This window comes from Pezoporus wallicus, unplaced genomic scaffold (genome assembly GCF_028554395.1).
Source record: "Pezoporus wallicus isolate ANWC-B61680 ecotype Strahan unplaced genomic scaffold, APGP_CSIRO_Pwel_v1 contig_5069, whole genome shotgun sequence".
Lineage (NCBI taxonomy): Eukaryota > Metazoa > Chordata > Aves > Psittaciformes > Psittacidae > Pezoporus > Pezoporus wallicus.
This window is the reverse complement of record NW_026642361.1, coordinates 4,021,798-4,045,051: the sequence shown is the minus strand read 5'-3', so window position 1 is coordinate 4,045,051 and position 23,254 is coordinate 4,021,798. Positions and strand designations below refer to the sequence as shown.

The 23,254-nt window shown below is 37.4% G+C and overlaps 1 protein-coding gene across 1 annotated transcript in view; it reads left to right on the top strand.

The window, feature by feature from the left end:
* SYT1 (synaptotagmin 1) overlaps positions 1 to 23,254 on the top strand; it is a 357,216-nt gene that overhangs the window by 60,877 nt on the left and 273,085 nt on the right. The window lies entirely within an intron of this gene.

Genomic DNA, 23,254 nt, shown 5'->3' with positions numbered 1-23,254 from the left:
TGAAGACATTCTATGAGGTAAGCATCAGTAGTTCAGTTTGGAGGTTTTGTGTGAGTTCTGGCATGAATAGCATGCATCAGATTAATTTCTAGAGCTAACCTTGATCTTGTGGGTTGCTTCCAAGCATTGTCTTAGGTACTCATGGGTTCCAGCTAAATTCAGGGAAGCCATGCTGTCAGAAACCTCCAGCTGGTGGTGAGCAGCAACCACTTTGCCTTTACCAGGGAACAGGAGAGGAGAAGGTCAGTGAAACAGCTGCTTTTGGCATAGGGCTTCTGGCCATTAAGCCGGATATCCAACTGACATGCCTTTAGCAAGAGAAATAGTAGAAGATACGTGCTGGTTCAACCTAAAGCACTCTTGCTTATAGGTACTAAGGATTGCTATTGTCCATTATCTGGTTACCTCATTCCATCACCTTCTCCTGTTAGTCTCCCATGAAATGGCAGCCAAATTTGCCTTTACCACGAAGATGCTGTGATGACTACGCTAAAAGAGAATTTAGATTTGTTTAGAAATCTTTGGTGACCCTCAGGCCACAGCCTTGCAGTTATTCAAAGAGATTTTTTTTTTCTGAAAACTGTTCTAATTATTGGCACTTGTGTCTGTCATGCATAATCAGTGGGCCCCCATTTGTGTTTCAGGTGGAGCAGCCTCTTGTTGGGCAAGTAAACAGCACCTTTCATACTTCGGAATAAATTGTTGGCACCCATTGCTAATTCAGAATTAGCACTATTTAAAAATCCCCAGTGCTGTAATCCTGCCTGTGGCTGCTCAGACTACTTTTTTTTGGTACAAAAACTACTGTAGAAAGTAGAGCAAGTGTGGAGAATGGTTCTGAAGCCGCTCTTTCCTGCCACCCCTTCTGCATATGAGGAGTCCTTCAAAAGCCAAACCTCAGTATGGACACAGTTCAGGCTGTTTACAGTAAGAGAACACACAGCTGTCAGGTAGCAGGTATTAATCATGCCAATATTCAGCAAGCCATGTCCGAGAGCTTTCTTGTTCCTTCGAGCTTAATATGGATAAAGCCAATAGAGAAAAAGAAATTGGAAAAGGTGGCTTTACTGATAAGAAAACCTACCATAAACTTTGAATTAGTGACAGTGTATACCAGATTTGCCTCTGGAGTGTTTCATTAGTATTGTGTACTGCCTCTACTGCATGCTAGCTTCCTGCTGACATGTCACCTGAGATAACAACATCATCTATTTAATGGGCCCAGGAAAGAAACAAATTAGTTTCCTAGTGTCCTAAGAAAAATGTGAGTATTCAACACATTCACAGTATTTCCACATTCTCTGGAAATTGTTCTACATTTATGATTTACACATTTTTTCTTAGTAAACAACAACAAAAAATACTATTTCATTTTCCAAAATCATATGACAGATTGGATCAGGGAAGTAAATTTCATTCAGGAGGTGAAGCAATGTACGGTAACATTATGGGACCATCTGCTTTGTTTGTGTAGTTTTTTGTGTAGACTGCTTTAGCAGAGACCAACAAAGATGAAACCAATTAACTGATTAGAAAGCGCCAGAAATAAGAGAGAACACTGAAGTGGCAACGTAAGTTCATCAGTCATTTTGCTCAGCAACACCAATCTGAGGATATCTAGAGAAATCACTGAGCCGTAAGTATATTGTGCGTAGGATTATATTTATCCAACACATTTTTTTAAGTTTATTTAAGAGATCTTGATGAAGCTGCAATACTAAACAAGTACAAATTCTGCAGATAAAATGACAGATTTTAATAAATGGAACAGCTGAGCATTGATCAAAGTCAGTACTCAAGAGCTACATAAAAGAAGGCAAGCTCTAAAACTGAACATTTTAATAGGTTTAGAGTAACAGGAGAGTTATTTTTTCAAGTAATAATCTCATTTAAATGTAAATTTGGGGGTCAGTTATCAAAGTGATTTTTTTAATCATTCTACATTTCTGGGGATCTAGGATCAAAGTCATATATTGCACTTGCAAGCCAGCTATTCAGGATGGGTGGTGATGAGATATGAATTAACTTGAAGGTAGCACTCAGCAAACACTAAAATAATTAATAAACAGAATATGGATTCTGGAGAACTCCATGTTTTAAAAATACAGTCTGTACTTTTCAGGTCTAAAATGGGCTCATGAAAACGATAATTTATCAGATTCTGTCTCAACCGATGAAGGAAAGCCCAAGGGCAGGAGAGAAATTGGAAATGATAGTCTGTTTTGCACTTAAATGGTACAAAAGCACAAGAGCACATCCCATGACACCACTTATGTCAGTGAGCATGGAGCAGACCATGTCTTGGATAGGAGAAATGAAGCCAGCTGAATGTAAACAGAAGCATTTATAGCTCTCTCTTTGCAGGCAGCACAGTGACCACAGCGTAGCTGTTAATACATATCCTTGAACCCTGCTAGAGCAGAATGTCTTTCATTAAACTCAGCACACACATCCTGGATCTACATGAAGCTCTGAAGGATGGATGCCTCTGTAAGCCAAGTCCATGTAGTTTTTGCAAGTTCCGTGATAAAAGGGGGTGAACAACATTTTATTAAGAGCAGGTTGAGATGAAGGCACTGAGCTATATTCTTTTATCTCTTAACACATATAAATCCTACATAACTTCACTGCAGTCAGGAATTATTAGAAAATAACTGTCATACTAATAACAGAGGCACAAGTTTGAATACCTGTATGTTGCAGGGCAGTATTGGAGACAGTATACCTGTCTGTTGGCAACCAGATAATTGTTTTCTGAATGAAGGTGCTTGTATCTACTTGTTTATTCTTTCTTTTGTATTTCTGTACAAATAGTGGGGTCTCTGATGTTGCTATTAATTTTGCCATTCCTCATGTACAGTGTGCTAGGGTCAAAACAAGTTCTAACTATCACTACTAGTAATGACATATTTTCTCACCATCTACTTGGGTTTTGATATAAGTAGATTATTATGCATTTATTTTAAATAAAATTTAAATAACTTATAAAAGAAGTAACTATTGCAGTAGGCAACTGAATGTAAGTCATGGGCTTGTTCTGGGAAGTGTACAGTTGATTTAGAAGAATGATTTCTAATGATAGTAAGTCAGTTTGCAAACTAATTTTGGGAGCAGTTTACAGCCCTTCAGTCAGCTGCCTGGAGCTCCAACAGTATGGCAATGCAAAACATACAGGATGGGAAAGTGTGCCGCTGTTAATGACCTAGATGCTGAGCTGGGGACAATTAGTGAGGATGCTGTTGAGTCAACAGCTGTAGTGCAAACTCAGCTTTGAAAATTCCTTATCAAGTATCTCCTGTGATGGCTTTCCCAGACACTTCTTGGGTTTTCATTTGGTCAAATAAAGAGTCCTGACCTTATCATAAAAGAAAGGACTGCCAAGGTCTCACTGACAGTTATTCCGTCTTGCTCCTCAGTCATTTCTGTTCAGACAAATGAAAAGGTTGCTGTTCCTTCAAATATCCCTTCACAAGGGTCTATGATAATTGAACTGTCTAAATTCATGTATCTAGTTCGATTACACTCTTTCTTTACAAAAAAATGAATACTTGACTTTTGTCAGTTCTTACCTCCTTAGGAATAAATCTCGTGTGTGAACCTGTCCTGGAAAGTGACTGTTAATGAAAGAGTGGCACACATATGCATGGCATTTAAAAAGCCCTTTCTTCCCTCTGATCATCTAGACTGCATCAACTAAGTGCATCTTTTATATTATGTCTGAATAGCTATGTAAAAAACAGAGCAAAATTATTATGCCTGCAGAATTATTATGTCTTAAATAGGAATGTATATATATATATTGAGAAGAGGATAAATTATGAATTTGTGATCTGGGAAACGGAATTCTTCATGGCTCTCCTAGGTTCAGCAGTAGCAGTCATTTTTGTCTCCTTCTTAGTAGCTGGTGCAGCGCTACGGTTTTGACTTTCGGCCCGGGAACAGCGCTGATAACACCGATGTTTCTAGTTGTTGCTCAGTAATGTTTACTCTGGCCAAGGACTTTCTGAGCCTCATGCTCTGCCAGGGAGGAGGGGAAGCCGGGAGGAAGCAGAGACAGGACATCTGACCCAAACTGACCAAAGAGGTATTCCATACCACAGCACGTCATGCCCAGGGTGTAAAACTGGGGGCAGTGACCCAGAAGGGCTAGATCACTGTTGGGTGGGGCGAGGTATTTGTCTGCGGGTGGTGAGCAGTTGTATTCTCTTCCGTTGTTATTTCCTCTGTTGTTATTAATAGTAGCAGTAGTGGTTTTGTGTTACACCTTAGTTACTAAACTGTTTTTATCTCAACCCGTGGGAGTTATTTTCTTTTCACTGCTCCTTCCCATTCCTCCAGGAGTGGGGGGAAGAAAGGGCTGGGGGTGAGAAGTAGACTGCGTGGTTCTGATTTACCGCCTGGGCTTAAACCACGACAATGGCTGCTTCTGGATGTTTTTTCCTATGTATTTTGCTTCACTTAAGGCAGAGTTTATATTTAAGTATATGAAAATGTCACTTAAGAGTTCAGTAATAAAATGTAATTGAAGTGGAAAGATCACAAATGTCCCAGGGGCATGCAGTGGTGAATTCCTCAAAAAGTTACTGAGATTGTTTTAATTAGCACATTTAGTCTATGGAAAAATGTTGTATTACTGTGTAAGCAGCTATAGCTGCTCCTGAAAAATACCAGTTGCCAACTCCAGCTCCTTACTGTTTCAAGTAGCATTTTATACTGGTCCACCTTATGAGCTTGTAAAGCACAGTGTGGCTAGCTGTTAGTCTGGGGAGGAGAGCTGGATCCTGTTCCAAGGCTGATCCAGGTTCTGATTGTTCTGATGTTTAGACTTTTTTTATTCTTTAATTTACAGCCTACTTTATTCATGGCCATCTTATATTTATTCCTTCTTGTGCCAGCTGTGGCCCCTGGACTGAATAATTTTTTCTTTTCTCCTTCACTGTTCAGTTACTTGGCATATTTCTTCTTGGCTTTCATTTCACCAGACCAGATATGCTTAAGCACTTTATGTCTGTTTTTGTCAGTAGATTTTCCATTTCTCTGATCATGTTGACACCTTTTTTCTGTGCCTCTTCAATTTTTACCATTCTTTAAAATGACTAAACAGGATTCTATGGCATTTTAAAGATGCCAGTGATTAGATTTCCCATACATCTTGTTCAATAGTATCAGTATTTCCTTCTTTCCTGAAAAATCTTGTTTGATGCAGCTTAGAGTTGCATTGTGCATATAGTACTAACAACTCAAATCCTGTCCTGATCCTTTTCCACCTCAGTCATTTTCAACTTCATGGTCAACTTCTGGCATATGGAAGAAATGTTTTATTAAGTCCTTAGGGGGATGGCCTTGCCATATGTGTGATGGATTTTTATTGCATTTATATCATTTGAATTTTCAAGGTCTTAAATTTCATTGCATATGGATATCCTAATGCTCCTCAATATTTGTTATCTCCCCAAAAAAGAATTAGCATAAGGTTTCACCAGTGTGGTACTGGTACTTTGGCCAAGGTCATTATGAAAATAACAAGATTTCTCTTAAGGCTGATCACTGAGGAACTCTCTTAATACCTTCCCTCTAGCCTGAAACTTCTCAATACTAAGCACTTTCATTTTCCCTTTAGCTAATTTCTTATTGACCTAATACTTCTGGTATTAATCCTAATTTTCTGTAGACTGAGTAATGATTTCCCATGTGGCACCGTATGAAAAATGTTTTTCTGAACTTCAGATATACAAGGTCTCTCACATTCCCAATGTCCTATAAACCCCGGAACCTTAAAGAAAGTTATTGAGTTGATGCTGAATTGATGTTATTGGCCGCTCATCCCTTGACCTGCATGTCTTTAAATATGCTTTCTCTGAGAACTTCCTTTAGGAACATTACACATTATTGAAAAGTATATTGAAATTGGGCTTACTGACCATCTGTTGCTCAGATTGCTATTTCCTGTCCTACTTTGCTGCCCTATGCTAGTCTAGTCTCTTCCGTGCCTGTAGGACAAGATAGCAATCTTGCTACCTGCGATATCCTGTTCTTCTTACTTCAGAATTTGGGCTGGAGGCTGTCCTGTCATCCTCAGCTTCATGTTCTTAACTTTTCTTCAGAGTTTAATTGTTAACATAACTGCTAATGTCTAATTTTTACTCCTGTTATCCCTCTTCATCCCTTCATGCAATATTTTCAGCATAATCCTAAATTCTGTACTAACTTTACTACTGTGATCCTTTTCTAATTTTAGTGTTTCAGTTTTATTACAGGTGAAAAATTGTTACTAGTTGTCACTACCCTTAAGTATGGGGTTTATCTTAACTTGTTGTCATCATCTACTTCAACCACCATGTGAATAAGTTTAATGTATTTATTGCTAATTCCCCCCCTGTGTATATGCATGTATGTGTATATGAAGAACAAATATTGTGGAGTAATAAAATATATTTAAATCAAACAGGAGGAGTCTATAGGTTTTTGATACACAAAACTTTGAAGCAACCTTTTACTTATAAAACACTCCATATACATAGGGTTAGGCAGATATTCAAAGGAGCAGCAGAAATTATTTACTGAAGTTTTAACATAGCCTAACCTGTGCAAATAAAAGGAAAGAACAGGTTTAAAACTTCATATTACAATCTATATTAAAAGAATGCATTGGTTTCTCTTTTGTGTTTAAGTCAAGTTAGCAAGTTAGTGTTCAAATTAAATGGGGTTTAGGAAGACTGAAAGGAGGAAATGAAAAATGCCAGTCAGATACTAGTTGGTGGACTGTCCCCCGAAGAGAAGTTTAATGTGTGAAATCAATAAGGAAGAAACGAAGCACTCTGGAATGAAAACTTAGAAGCTGAGCACAGAGAGCAGAAATTAATGCAAGAGGAGAAAGTAGTGAGGAAGGTCACTGCTAACCGGGTATGGTCAGAAGTGAGAGTCAGGCAGTTCAGGCTGTTAGATATTTCAGTGGGTAGAACTAAGTTCATAATATCAGAGTCACAGAATGGTTTGGGTTGGAAGGCACCTCAGAGCTCATCTAGTTCCAGCCCCCTGCCATGGGCAGGGATACCTTCTAGTAGACCAGGTTGCGCAAAGCCCTGTCCCACCTGGCCTCGAGCACTGCCAGGGATGGGGCAACCACAACTTCTCTGGTCAACCCGTTCTAGTGACTCACCACCTTACTGTGAAGAACTTCTTCCTAATACCTAAAGCTACTTTCTGTCAGTTTAAAGCCATTCCCTCTTGTCAGTACATGCCCTTGTAAAAAGTCCCTCTCCAGATTTGTTGCAGGCCCCTTTGGGTACTGGATGGCTGCTCTAAGGTCTCCCTGGAACCTTCTCTTCTCCAGGCTGAACAAGCCCAGCTCTCTCAGCCTGTCCTCAAAGGAGAGGTACTCCAGGCCTCTGATTATCTTTGTGGCTCTGCTACGAGGAGAGGGGTGAATGAAATTTCCCACTTCAAGCAATATGAAAAGAGTTGATTCTACGGTTGTATAATGGAAAAAAAGGAAGAGGAAAAAGATTCTGAGCCTGAGGGAAAGATCTATTCACTGAAGGCAGCCACAACTTCAGTGACGCAACAGAAATAATACAGTGTACTGATATACTAGTAATTTCTTCAGCTGTGAATAGAAGAGGGCAGTGTATGATTCTGGCTCTGTTTGGGTGAAGGAGATTGAAAGGAAAAAATGAAAATGAGAGGTCAAAGTTTAATTTTTATTTAGTTTTTTATTTGTTCACCCACCAAAAATACTAGAGTAACTTGCGCTAACTTTTTTGACCTCCATTGTTTGTATGATATGATTTTTTTTTTTTTCCTTTTGGAATGAGTACAGTATTTTTTAAGCTTATGAATAATTCAGATACTCCATGATGTGTTGCATTATTTGCCAGATGATGGGTCACTAATGTAATTCAGCTTGCTGTCTCAAGAGAAACTAGTTTAATTCTGATAATTCAGTACTAAGAAATAGTCCAGCTCTTGCATGGATTTTGATTATAGATTCTGTAATCATAGTGTTAGAACTCTTCAGTATATTAATTTAGTAATACAGAGCAAAGCCGACAACTGATTGTCTCGAGAGATCATAGGGTTTCTTTTGAAGTTTCTTTTCTTTTTTTAATGACTTACTTTCCATTAATTTTGGGGAGCAATGCCATTTAATTACATCTGCATGTCCAAGAAAGGGATTGTGAAAGTGTCATGGGTCATTTGGGCTTCTGTGCATGAGTGTGTGTGTGCATGTCTGTGTCAAATTTCTGTTGGATAACATCTACAAGAGGCTAGAATATAGGCGTATGTTTTAGAAGAGAGGTGGTCAAGCTTTCACAAAGCTCTGCTGCCTCCTTGTTGTGTCTGGAAATCTGGTGTAACTTAGAACAGCCCTTAACTTGCTCAGGACTGCATACAGTAAGCAATCCACCATAGTGCCTATTCATCCCTCATAGCAGCCTTCCAGTATCTGAAGGGAGGCTATAGGGATGCTGGGCATGGACTCTTCATTAGGGACTGTAGTGTTTGGACAAGGGGTAATGGGTTAAAACTTAAACAGGGGAAGTTTAGATTGGGTATAAGGAAGAAACTCTTTCCTGTTAGGGTAGTGAGGCACTGGAATGGGTTGCCCAGGGAGGTTGTGAATGCTCCATCCCTGGCAGTGTTCAAAGCCATGTTGGACAAAGCCTTGGGTGATATGGTTTAGTGTGAGGTGTCCCTGCCCATGGCAGGGGGGTTGGAACTTGATGAACTTAAGGTGCTTTCCAACCCTAACTATTCTCCAAGCAAAAGTGAAGGAGCTATGATAGACGTATAGCTACTAGGCAGTTACTGACTGTGTCTTCTTGAGTGGTAGAAAACAGTTAAGGGTTTTAATGAAACTGAGAGTCTAATCTTACAGACAATGCCAAGCAGTCTATATTTTGGGAAATGAGTGGATAAAAACTTTAAAACAGAAGCTTAATTTTTGTGCTTGTTGGAGTAAGTGATGAAGCTCCCACCAACTTCTACTACGGGACTACTCTAACACCTAGTCAAGAAATGTAGGTCCATCATGTGGGGTGTTCAGTGTATGCAATGAAAAGATGGCACTGGCATAAAAGTCCAGTTTTAAGATGGGAGACAGCAGATGGATATAAACTGAAAGGAGTATAACTCACAGGATATCAGTTTTGTAGGTTGGTTTTGATCATAGCCAAACAGCTTATTTCTGCAGCCTGTGTGGTTGATAGGTTTTAGCCAGGTTAGTACTACTCGCTGCTTTAATAAGTACTGTTCTTTGCAGGCACTATGAGTCAAGGCTCTAAAATTAAAGTCAGGAGCCACTGTTTGGATTTTTAAAATTTTAGTGGCCTCTCTGCCATTGAGAGGAATCAGGAAATGTGGCTTCATTCCTTGTAAACATTGGTTTTATTCTCAGCTATTTCTTCTGCAGCACTATCATTTGTACCCCAAAATAGTTAAGGAAGGCTGTGAAATATGTGTCACAGCCTCTGTTATTAGCAAACTCTTAGTATTATTTTTATTAGGAGAGCGTATTCTCTGTAAGCAATTTGTTGCTTTCGTGATTTTAAGTGTTTAAACGATCCTTCTAAGGGTTAGTTAAGCTGCATGGTGGGGGGAGGGAAGAGGAGAAATTGCACAACAAATAGGTTCCCAGAGGAACAATAACAGGAGGTAAGAAACCCTGTTACGGTAATAAAAGCTTTATAGCTATATGGATCTATATGGGACTCTTATGCAAATCTGTTCTCTCATAAATCAATGAAGATACCAGGGAAAGGATGAAGATACTCAGCTGACTAGATTTTCAGCTATATCAGTTAAGTCAGTGCTAAGGAATTACATAGATCTTTAAGTGATTTAAAGGAATAGGATAAAAATGTTCTTTTATCACAAAGGCACACCAGCTTAATGAGTAATATTGAAATGGTTGTAAAGAAGCAGTGCCTAACAAAATGATTTCTCTTCTCACAGCTTGAACAATGTAATTAAAACATAAAAGGTATTTATGGAAAAACCTGTTGTTAAAACCCAATTACTATAGCTTGTTTTATTATGTTCTTTCATTGAAAGACCATAAGGACTGGTATTCAATTTTCCTGTTTTCAACGAAAATGCTACTGAGTTTTTGTACCAGGTCATTTTGGTCATTTTCTCCTCCCATCTACATATTTCACTTTTAAATTAAGAGGTTTTTTGTTTCGTTGTTTTTTATTTTGTTTTGAGGTTTGGTTGTGTTTGTTTTTTTTTTCCAGAGGTAACTGGGTAATTTTTAATTACTGCCAGCAATTTGTAAGTTGGAAGTAAAGGTTACTCTAGTTTTAGTCACAGCTCTATGAAAGCTTCCAGTATTACCTGCTGCAATAAGCTTCTGTGGCAGCACACACTTCTCTCTTCTGCAGCACAGTTCACTGGATGCCCATGTCCTCTGCCACCTAACTGAAGGTGGAACATCCTGACCAGAGATACTCAGTTCTCATAGTATTAGTTTTGTTCTGAGTATGGCTTTCAAAGAATACATAAACCTATGGAGAAACAGTGATGGATATAAGTAGATCCAAGATCATGGATGGGTCTTAAGTTATAAATTATCATTTTCAGGAGTTGAGTAGCATATATAGCATGTGCTCAATATTTTCAAATAGATACATTTAAACATGAGCTCTACACAAACATGACGTTGTGACTAGATAATATGTCACTGCTACACTGTTTTGTTTGTTTGTTTTTCTACTGCCTTGATAGTTACTGTGGTGAGATAATCTCTTTATTTACTGGCATTCTGTTGAATCACACCATTAATTCACCTGAAATGACTGTCTTGTGGGGTCTTACTGCTGAGGTTGTTTGAATGCTAATGTGGATTGTAATTAATCAATAGTGATTGTGCAAAACATAAAGCATTTATATGATCTTCATAACTGACATCTAAATTCTCCACAAGAGACAGCCTAAAACAGTAGCAGAGCTTGGCCTTGCATCTCTTTGTTCTAGGCTCATCCCATTTGATGTGCTAGGATGCTTGCCTTAAAACAGCCTCCGAGGTGACTTGTTCAGATGTGTAATTTGAACTGAATATAGTTTTGCATGTTCCTGTAGTATATTAAAAAAAATAAATACCAAAAGCAATACTAAGTAGCATACAGCAAAAAATGAAATATTGTTCTTTCTTTCCTGCTAATCTTCCAAAAACAGCATTTAATGTGTCAATGAATATAATTTATTGAAATACCATTTTGAGGAGTTAAGAAAAGGCTGTCTGTGCTTGTTAAAAGACTCATGTTTGGGTTCCTCTCTTTGTATAAAATACAGTCTTAAGCTTCTCCCAAAGTTATGGGTAAGTGCGTTTTCCTTCTCAGCTCTTCTTTATGTTTTGTCTTTGCACCTTCATTCAGACGTAAGTTTATAGCTTATATTTTCTGTTCTAACATTCTTACTGAACTGTCTGTGTGATAGGAATTACAGTAGATTTTCCGAAAGACATGGGTCATATATGTGGCAATTCTGAAAGTAACCAGGTACTATGTCCTGACTCTTCGATGTCAATGGCATTTTTAAACATATTGGTTTATTGCTATAACTTTTTTCTTTCTTTTGACTGCATATTCACTGTGAAGGTGGTGAGGTACTGCAAGAGGTTGCTCAGAGAAGTGATGGCTGCCCCATCTCTAGCAATGGTCAAGGCCAGGTTGGATGGGGCTTTGAGCAACCTGGTCTAGTGGAGGGTGTCCTGATCCTTAAGGTCCCTTCCAACCCAAACCATTTGATGATTCTGTGATTCTATGATTTGCAGAGTTCCCAGCAGACCAAGACTGTGATCTTAACCTTGTGATTCTGCTGAAGAATGAGTATTACTTACTTGGGGAAAATGTGGCAGAGAATGATCTAGGACCTCATAAATACACAAAAGATGAAGTAACCAGTTCCCTCCTCACTGTCTTCCTCTTCCCAAAAATCAACCCACCAGCAAGCAGAACAGTTAAAAAACATTCATTGCATCCTTAATTCCTTAAATGAACAAGTGAAACCAAGTGGTCAGCAAGTTTGTTAGTGTCATTTTATGTCAGCAGTGAGATAAATCTACAATACTGACAGCAAAAAATTATCTTCTATACGGTTCATTTGTAACTCAAGATTCTTAAGAGTGAGCCAAAACCTGAAAACATGTGAAGGGAAAACCTTGGTATAATGTAAACACTGTGTAGTAATATATTATATAAAGGTAGTACTCTGAAATTGTATGTATGCCAGGAAGAACAACCTTGCAATTACAGAACTTGGAGATGAAGCTAATTCTGTTACCTAAGGTGTTATTTTTGTCAAAAGATGTAACAAATAGATTTTTGTACCCTGATTTTAAGGTTTGCTGTATTGCTTTGAATATTAAAGTTTAACAGTTATCTTTTGGAAAATGAGATTTCTGATTGACATTGTTAAGGATAATGTTAAATATCTGGAGGTGAGCAAAGCTGAAGGGAAACATATAGTAGGTTTTACTGAAGTGACTAAGTGTAAGAGGTGCCTGACTCCATGAAAGTCTGTGGAAATAAGATGCTTACTTATTTAGATGGTTTTATAAACTCCATTAGGTGCTTTTGTGCATCTTTAGACATCTATATACATCATCCACTGATCTAAATGAAGTTGTGCAAGCACTGGCAACATTTACGCTGACGCTTTGAGTCAAATCAGTGTGCTCTGTTCATAATATATGCCTTCATCTGAAATTACCCTAGGTGTAATCAGTTTGGTTGTCAGCTGACCAAAAAAAAAATCAACTGAAAAAATACATTTCAAGAGCACTAGTAAATGTATTTTAAAGATGGGGTGACATAAAAGTAAAATTGCTTCCATATGACACAAAGCTGTTAGAGGTCTGATAAATCTGGATTATTTTCATCTATAACAATGGCTGATACTAAATCCTTGGCCAAAAAAATAGATAATCGGAATCACATAATACACAGCTCTTCAGTTTGGCATCGATTTCACAATACAATAAAACTTATCATTTGTAAGCTTGTCTGGTTTTCAAACAAAGAATGAGAACAATTTGATCTGTCCTGGTACATAAGACTATACGGTGCAGGTGGTTTAAAAACAAAACAGTTAATCAAGCAAAATTTTACTTAAACTACCTGATGATTCATCATGCAGTCTGTGCACACTGTCAGTTGTATCTTTCTGAGCAATTATTTATAGAATATTTAAATAGCCTGGAGAGCATGTGCAACTGCTGAGAATTCTATTGTATTATGAATTACTTCTTCAATTTGTTTCAGTTCAATATAGACTGACACCACTACAGAGTCAACCTTCTGTTTCCTTGAATGCAATGCAGTATACCATTTATACTGGAAATTAAGTTTTGCCTAAAATATGATTTTGGCCGTGTTTTAACATTCCTGAAGTAAACTTGGAGAGGATGGGAAAATCAGAATTACTTACTTAATTGTATTTCCCCTTCTTTTTACATATGTATTACTACAAACTTTAGAAGTTGTGTTTATATCCATAAGGGCTGTTATTAAGCTCTTACCTGCATGACATCCATTCAAGCACAAAATTGCTCAAAAATACTAACAGAATATGACAGTGTAGTTCCTTATTGGGCTGGGTGATAGCTGGATTTTTAACAGAAAAGGAAGGAATCTATACAGTAGAAGAGAGATGTCAAATACACCAAGATTGAGATCATCAAGAACTGGCCAAGCTATGACAGGCTGCAAATTAAGGAGAAGAAGTTGGAGAAAGTAGAAAGACCTCCAAAAAATAAGGGAGAAGGGTGGTAATAATCGTGGACATGAGGTGTGTATAGAATGCGTAACATACCACCTGGAGCAGACAGTTAAATAATTTTTCTTGTTCTGGAATTTGGAGAGTGGAATGTCAAGGGGGTGGAAATGAGACTGGTGGCAGCGCAGGTGATATCTAATTTGAGGACTGTGAGCTCAATAGCTAGCTACATTGAGACTACATGATTAGTGCTTTTTGGGATCCTGGTTGCCTGTTCATCAGTGTGCCTGGAAATCTGGATGGAAATGACAGGAGAAAGAAAATGGGGAGAGATAGTTGCATGTGGTTAGACCTCGTCCTGGCAAACTGAGACATGAACTGTGGTGCGTGTCTGTATTGGGTCTGGCTGGGATTGAACTAACTTTCTTGATCATAGCTCATATGGTTCTGATTTAGATTAGTAACTAAAACTGCTGATAGTACACCGGTGTTGTAACACAGCATCAAGGCCTTCTCTTTGTCCCCCGCCAGTAGGCGAAGAATGTGCAAGAGTCGGGGAGGAATCACAGCCAGGAGAGGTGGCCCAAACTGACCAAAGGGGTATTCTTACCTTATAATGTCATACTCAGCAATAAAAACGGGGGGTAGGCTTTCCAGCATAGTTGCTGCTTGGAGGCTGAGTGAGCATTGGGCTGCTGGTGGGGGATAGGGAGTGGCTGCCTTTCCTTCACTTGTGTATACTTTCTCCCTGTTTCTTTCCTTCACTAACTAAATGAACTTTATCTCAATCTATGAGTTTTTCTTTCTTTTGTACATCAAAATCTCTCCTCTGTGCAGGGAAATGGAATAATTGTGCAGGGAAGTGGAATGGCTGTCTGGCACCTGGATCAACCCACCATAATATCTGAAATTTGGGAGCCCTTCTGAATTCCACTGTTTAGAGATAGCCAGAAAGCTGCTAACTAGAAATTAAGTGGTAGTTTCAATTCATCTGTAGTTAAAATAAAAATATTTGATTGAAAATTTGAAAACAAAAGGAAAAAAGAGTAATATTGATACAAATGTTGTGTAATAAAGTGATTATGTCAGTGGCCATTGGGTTTTTTGTGACACTGTAGTAATACTTCTCTGATAAAATCTTCTGCATCACTTAATATTCTTTTGGAGGTTTTCAGCAAGTGCTTGTTTTTATGACACGTTATTAAACACCTTTTAAATTTGATCACCTAATATGGACAAACCTCAAGAAATCCTTAGCAAAATAAGGAGAATTTTCGTGTGTTTTTAGTGGATTTTTTTTTAGTGGTATTTTTAAAGTATTGGCTGGAAGGTTTATGGAGACATTGGTCATGACAAAAACGGTGCCCATTGCATGGGGACTATGCCAAAGAGTGTGAACTTACTTTTGGTACTTAAGTAATCAAGCAGTAGTAAAGTTAAATTGTATATGTTTGTTTTCTTCACTTTCTATTTTAAGTTTTGAGAGAAATAAAAGGATCTGCAGTAACATCCCATTGTCTCTCAGAATGTCTAGTTAGGAAAAAACTAAAAGGCAATAAAACTGCATTACTGCATTTCACATGCACCCACACAGAGGCAGTATGGACTGGTTTCCTCTGCTGTTAGGTAGGTATTTGATATTTCCTTATAATTAAGAAAGTAGTACTTCAAAGACAAATGAAAATAATTTTAAAATGGTATCTTTACCACATCTTGGCTAGTCTGGAATTATGAATTGCATATGAATATGTTAATATTAATTTACCTATAGGCATATAGCATATGTGAAAGTTAAAAATAGAAAATACAGATTAAAAAAAAATATGTGGGCCTCACACTCTTTCCTCTGTCAAGGCAGAATTAACTATGTTGTGTATTTGTTTAAAATAATTTTCAAATCTCAAATGTGTTATACTTTATATTATTCCTGTTGAAAACCTGGTTCCACTGTTGTGAGGTGGCAGTGATGTTCCAGTGTTTTCCTGTTTCCAAATAAGTGCAACTGTAAAAACTAGTTATCTAAGCTGTGGTGCCTAATTGGGCAATATGAACTCCAAGCTTAAAATGCAAAGCACTCCCACTCTTAAAGGACTCTTTGTTGCAACTTACCATGGTGTGACTGCTTTATGTGTGCACCTGTTCATTGCCTGAGTGTAGAGTTTTGGTGCATATTCTGACAAGGCACCTTCCTGGATATTGGATGGAAAAGAAGTGATGATGAACTTTTTCTTCATTCTAAATACGAACACCAATTTTCAAGGGAGCTAATTAAAATCTTTATCTGATCCTCAGTTGTGAGGGAGCTCTGCCTGCACGCATGTGATAAATTCATGCCTTTTGAGATTTCTAATTTGATTGTATATTTTTTCCTGGTTTTATGACTACAGCATTTTTTATTTTTATGTTCACAAGTCTTTGCCAGAGGAAATAGCAACCTTCCCTTCAAATGTTGCAGTTGAGAAACAATGCTTTGCAAGTGGATTTGTTTTTGTTTTCCTTTGTGTATGTGAGAAGAATGGTAACTGGGCTCCTCAAAGCTGTTTGTAGAGGCAAATCCTTTTTTCCAGCCTAACTGGCTAATAAACTATTGTTTTGAAGAGAGTCCAACCTGAGATAACGTACAGGATCTCAATTAACTGTGAGCTCCTATTGCCAAAGCTTTGTGAAGATTGTTTTGTCATCTTAAAAAACCAAGAGTTTTCTAGGTACAGAGTGGCACATTGTACATCAGCTGGATGTCGGCAAAGAGCATTAAACCCTTAATTTGGCATTGCAAGTTGTCAGCTGGTCACATCAGTTGACTTTAATAATTGCTAATTGAGCAAATGTGCATATCTGGAAGACAGACCCTCAAAACCTAACCCTTCCTTTGTCACCTTGTTAGTTTTATGTGTTCTGATGTTTGGGTTATTTTCACTTGTAGCATGAAAGAAAATACTTGTTTTGTTTTCTTCCGTAGTGAGTTCTATACTATCAGATGGATCTTGTGTTTGATGGCATTTATAAGCTGAAGGTCACACTCATAGTTTAAGCTTGAAATTGTTCCCCAGTAGCAAGTGAATGAGTTGATCAGCAAGTGAATGAGTATGGAATTGGGTTGGTAAGAGAGGTCAGAATAAAAGTTTGAGGATAGGACTTGGCACAATGTAAGGAAATCATAAAATTGATGTGTTCACTCTGTAGCGAACTATTGATTCTTATTTTTTATTGCGTACTTCAGCATTCATGCGGAGGAAGAAAACATATAGCAAAGCAACATGTCTGTCACAGTCTGCTTTTTTCTATAGTAGAAAAATTAATGTTAATGATCCGAGATGTAGCTAAAGCAAGAGAATGTTACTCAATAACATCTATACATAAATGAAGTGGAAGTAAGATGGTAATAATTTTACAGAATTTTCCACAAAGACCAGTAAGATAGGGTGGTACTAGAAAAACTGTGTTAGACTTCTGTCAATTAAGTGACACGATCAAGAATGGTATTTTTGCCAGTGCAAACCAAAGTGTGTATTTATTGCTTCCTGCTTTTGATTAGAAAATAGAGAAAGACACCAGAATTTCCTTCATTACTTGTGTGTAACTTTAACAAGAATTTCAGTCCAAAGTCTCCTGGGAAAAAAATATATCTGAAAAGAAAGTCGAAAGATACCCTACTGAGACAAGAGAGACTAGGAAACATGGATGACTTAAATAGTGACATGTGAGGACAGGCACTTTAAGTGTGACAACTCAAAGATACTGACCACATGTCATCAAGGTAAATTTTTTATAAATGTCTAGCTATGTGCTACCATATGGACATCTAAGGCAATATACAGGGAAAGAATGAATTTCAAATTTGCTGTTACCAGATCAGACAATTATAAATCTTTGTGTCTACATGACTCTGTCCTACAGTCACCTTATGTTCTGCACTTGCTCTACCAGGTAAGATGAAGTGTAGTTCCTCCTAGTTTTTAGACCATCCAGTTGGAATCTGTTTTTACATTTGTCTGCCTTATACTAGTATATGCTATATAAGGAGAGGAATTTGATCAAAAACTTACTATTACCTTTTTCCTTCACCAGTTTCAGTACTAGGAAATGTGGGCATGTTAAAATGACCTTCTTGCAGATTTTAATCTTGAAGTACTTACGGAATTACTATTTGGAAGGTTCAAGGGCATTTCACTTGTAGTATAGTTGTGAAGCTTTTTCATGCATGTTTTTTAATAATTTATTTTTCTAGATGACTGAGTGCTTGTACTCAAGGAGCAGTCACAATACTACTTATGGAACAATAATCGTGGTCATACTTAGTTTAAGCTGTACGAATTTGTTGAGTAGAAATGGACTTGCATGCAATACTAAGGATCAGTGGGTGATGCAGATGTGTCATGCAGTGTTTTTGACTAATTTCTGGAATATGAAGGAATCTTTTTTCTTGCCTTTGCTTAGGCAAAATCATACGTCAAATTCAGAGCATCTCTCCTTAGAACAGAAGAATGATCCCTGGGATTCTTATAGCCTGGGACCTACAGAGTCCAGCATCCTGTCTCCAACAAGGCATAGTAGATTTCCAAAGAAGGGAGGAATAGAGTGAGGATGTGTCACTTGTTTCTTGAAAAATTCTTAGCCTCTGATTGTTCTCAGTTCAAGGGATTTCTTGAACCCGGTGTGGTTTCTCTGACTCTCAATGAATCCCTCTTCCAAGTTCTTGTTCAGTTTCCCTACAGAACTCTTAAAAATGTTCATTTACCCCTAAATGTTTCCGAGAGTTTTGTAGATCTTCCACTTATTAAACAAAGAACCACCTTCTTTTGTTTGTTTTGCACTTTACTCTCACTAGGTTCCTTTATAGTTGCTAGTTTTCCTATATACATCAATATACCAAAGTGATATATAAGTGCAGTGTGAGCCCTCTGTTTTGATACGAATTACTTCAGAAGATCTCAGAAACTCAGCTTTACAAATGAATTTATTTGCAAACACTTTTGCAGAAGGAGAATATAATTTTTACAGCAGTGACAAGATAGAAAATGTCAGTTGGTACTTTTCCTCACAAAACTCTCTTGCATGCCTGGTCTCTGTGAGCATTGTTTAGTAAAATGCATTGAGATTAATAACCCCATGTTTTTATTAGCACTGTGATAGGTGCTTATATTTAACACAAGTTACGTTAGAAAGCTGCAAGGATAGTGAGATAAACTGGATTTTGGTGACTGAATAGAAGCCAAGGTTTAAAATGGAAGGTCAGAGGGAAACCTGATACAAGTAATAAAGGCTGGAATGATACCTGTGGATTACAGTTCTTGTTTAAGGCAATTTATCATGTAACAAACATAACGTTTTTTGGGTTGAAGCTTAAAAATTGTGCTGCAGTGTAATTAAGAATCATTTGTAGTAAAATAAAGAGATCATCCCTGCATATGTCACCTGATAAATTTAGGTCAAGGCTGACTGAAAGATCTTGCTGGTCTACAGATGCCAGATATTTAGAGACTCCTGTGCTTGTTGCAGATTGGAGATAACTTTAATATGCTTCAGACTGATAGAAATGGCATTTGTTTAGCACAGGAGATAAAAACATAGTCAGAAGTCAGTGGAAAAATAGTAAAGAAATATCATTACTGTCTTCTAGAACTAAAAGGTTTTGGGGTTTGTGGGGTTTGTTCCTTTTATTCTGCTGAATAGTGATGTTCCATGTTCAGTATCTTTCTGTGAATCTAAAAAATCTGAACTTTAAAAAAGAAAAATACACAGTGTCGAGATACATTTTGAAAACTAGCTGAAGGCATTAAAGAATGTCTGAATCTTGGATCTTTCTAGTTTGTGTAAATAAAAGTATTCTGCACTGCTAAATTGTACTGTAAGCACTAAATAATAAGAGTATATTAGAATCAAAGATGTGGTAGGTGGACTACAGCTGTAACATTAGTATCAACAGTGGAACAGACTATTATACATACCAACAGGTGCAGATTAATTAAATAGTTTTCTTCTGAACATTGGTTAAAATTACTTTGTTGTCCTTATATTGCGACCACAGGTAGAGTGTCTTCTTTCTTTCAAAAACATCAAGCAATGTTTTCTGGTGAAAAAAAAAAAATAAATCTCAGCTATCAGAAAACATATGTCTGAAGGCATTTTATCCCAACCATTTGTGGTAGCAAAGACAGAAGAATGATATTGTAAAGTTGCTTAGATTGATACTTTTTCTGTCTGAATTTGCTTGGTTTTTATGCCATAACTGTAGGCAATTCAGTAAGTTTGCAGAATTAAATAGCCAGCATAAGTTATGTATTGCATGCCGAACATAATTATGCCTTCAGCCAAGAAATACCTCTTGAGGAGAAACTGCCTGGTAATCCTCATTTCAGCTAGAATTATAGAATTGAACAGTTAATCTTTTCTGTGGACAGATTATTTTTTCCAAGAAAGCAATGAGAGCAAACTGTTTTTATCTTCATTTTCCTGTGTTTCTTTAAACACACTTCATAAGGTCATTAACCTTTCTTCATGAGAAAGCGTTTTCTTACCATCTTTTAATACTTGCTGCCTTCTTTCTCTGTCTTTCTCTATTTTCCCCCAAATGTTTGTATTCTGGGGGAGGTCTCTGAGAACCAGAGTCTTGGTGGAGAAAGACTCATTCTTTAAATATATGCCACTAGCTGAATTATCTTTTCATGCAGTTAAAAATGCAAGACACAAAATGCAAAACAAACCCCTCTCCTTTTGTTTTCAGTTTGCATCTCTGTGAAAGGCACATAAAGATTTTCCACCGAGACTGTTAGTATTCTGGCAAGCTCTCACTTGTGATCTATGGACTGTTGAAGTGCTGACAGATGCAGTATTATACAGAAATGCAAAGATTATATTTGTGTTTCTATATGTGTCCTGCAAACCCCCCAGGCACTCAGATCTCTCCTTGCTACTCTGTTCCAGCACGCTCAAGCCATCTGCTTGATTTTCCTTCTGCATTTGCTCTCATTAGTCATGTTCACATGTATTTCAGGCTGCTTAATTTCATTACGCAAACTATTATGCACTGTTCATACAATAAGTGACAGAGGTTCCTTCTACTCCCTAAGGGACTTGTAAAAAGAAGTTCTGAATGTGTAAGAAACCCTGAAAATTCTTGTTAAAACATGGACAGCATTTCACTGTTACCCTTATTAACATACTAAAACTTACTTCATTGATTGAGTTACCTGTCTTTTCCTGACTCCCAAAGGCTAACTGCTGTCTCCTTAGAAATATTTGCTTCTGGCTAGGATATTTTAACACAGTTAAGATCTCGACAAAGAACTCATACCATATTTAAAAATTTCCTTTCTGGTGGAGTTAGTTTTCCTGCCTAGTAGTGAGGTTGTCATTTCAGAGCAGAATGTGTTTGTGACCATCCTTGTGAATATCCAGTAGAATTAACAAAATCGTAAGCTTTTAAAAGGATCAGAATTTTCAGAGGAAAGAGAGATCTTTTATTGCTGAAGATGTAAAATCTCTGTTTGTGGTCATTGCTGAGTGTGCTCAAGCTTCTCAACATTACTAAGGCCAGCTATGATAAGGTCATGGCATTCCCTTGGAGTGACTCAATATATGTGTGCTGCAGGACAAAAATATATAGAAGAGTTTCCTGTGATGGCTTTTGATAGCTCCTCTGTGTGGTGGGGAGGAACCAGCCCCAGCAATGGGATCTGGGACCCTACTGGGATCCCAGTGGGCAGAAGGGTGCCAGTATGGGAGAAAACTGCTCAGTGCTGGGCTTAGGAGCGGGTGTGATGGCCAAGGTTTTATGGTCAAAGGCAATGGATTAATAGTCAGAGAGTGGGCAATAAAATTGGGACATGGAGGAGGGGAACCAGGACTGACCTGAATAACAGTGAAATTTGGCAGGGAGCTCTAGGAAAGACAGATTTAATAAGGAATTGGATATCTGGACAGCAGACGTAGAGCTGCCAACATAATTGGCATTAGCATCAGCCGTCATCCTAGCTGGAGGGAAGTGGGAATGGTTGAGAAGTGATTCAGAAAGACAGAAAAATTGAGTTCAGTGTGAGCCATGCTTGAATATATGGGAACATATAGTATATAGTGCATGCTCTAAAGATAAAAAAAAAAAAAAGGAAGGGGGGGATGAGGATCCATTATTAGGTGTAAAAAAAATATTGTTTTGCTGTTTTTTTTAATCTTGAAAAAAGTTCACCATGAAAATCATTATTTTATTTTGAGAATGGGCTCTCTATGGTATATGAATTATAAATCATTCACAGACAGGAGTGATGGATCTAGGCACTGGATAAGCATGGCACCCCACAAAAAATAGTGACTCAGAGACTATCATAAAGTCTCAGAAAGAGGCTGAATTACCCTTTGAGTGCTGGACATTGCTGCGATGTTCTTTTTTTAATGTGGTTTGCATCTAATGAGTTTGATTTTACTTTGTTGTTTTGATAAATATATTCTATCCAGACAGCCGCAAGGTACAAAATAATTGTTGACTCTGAAAGCTGGAATATTTTTTAACCAGCTTTTCCTAATACTTATTTCATTAAAACCCGAAGTCCTGGAGTCATTTAAAGGATTTAGTCTTTCTTTTGTTTTCTGATGGAAAATGTACATTGTTTGGTGGTCTAAATTCCTATTGCCCTATGACTTTGGTGACTGTAAATTCAGTGCAATGTGCCTTGCTGATATGGGCTTTATTCTCTAAAAAAATAGAAAGGAAATTATAGGTATACACATTTATAGAAAATTCCGTAATTCCATCATTTTTACTGTTGTGGTTAACAATATTGATTTCTTAGTACATAAGTAGTGAAAAAATGAGAGTTTCCAAACTGTTTAAAATAACTAATGAACTATTGAATTATGCAGTGCTTTTTTGTCTTAAAAAAAAAAAAAAAATTCTTTTTGCTGTTTTAAATATTGCCAAGACTGGCAAAATGAAATAATGATAGTATTTCTTACTAAGGAAAATAATCAGAAGCACTACGTGTAAGATGTGGAGACTGAGGACAGCTTTTATGGTGTATGATTAAGCAACTGGGCAAGGATTCAAGACATTTAAGGCTGAGTAGGTTCCTTAAACCAGACTCCTTATGTGACGTTCAGCCTATTGTTGAATTTTGTGTACCTCTGCCTCTATCTGTAGAACAAGCATGTTGATACAGCTTTACTCTCCCATCCTTTGCCTGTCTCAGGGATTTGATTTAAAAAAATCTGACAGATCTCTTACAGTCTTCTTCAAACAACTTCCAGCACAGTAAGCATTCAGTCTTCACTGAAGCTTCTAGTAATAGCTATGGGGAAAAAGCAACATGAATTCTTTTTATTTACTGTAAGTGACTCTACAGAAGGGAAATAGAAGAGCTGAGAAGAGGTAAAAAAAATATATATATATAATCTATAGTACAATCTGAATATTTCCATGAAATTGTTTGAGCCTAAAGATTAAATTTACTTAGGTCACTTTTGTCGCTTAATGCAAACTGGTTTGAAATTGTCTGGTTTCGTATAGAAGTTAAAAAAGGTACAATTATAAATCCATGTCTTTTTG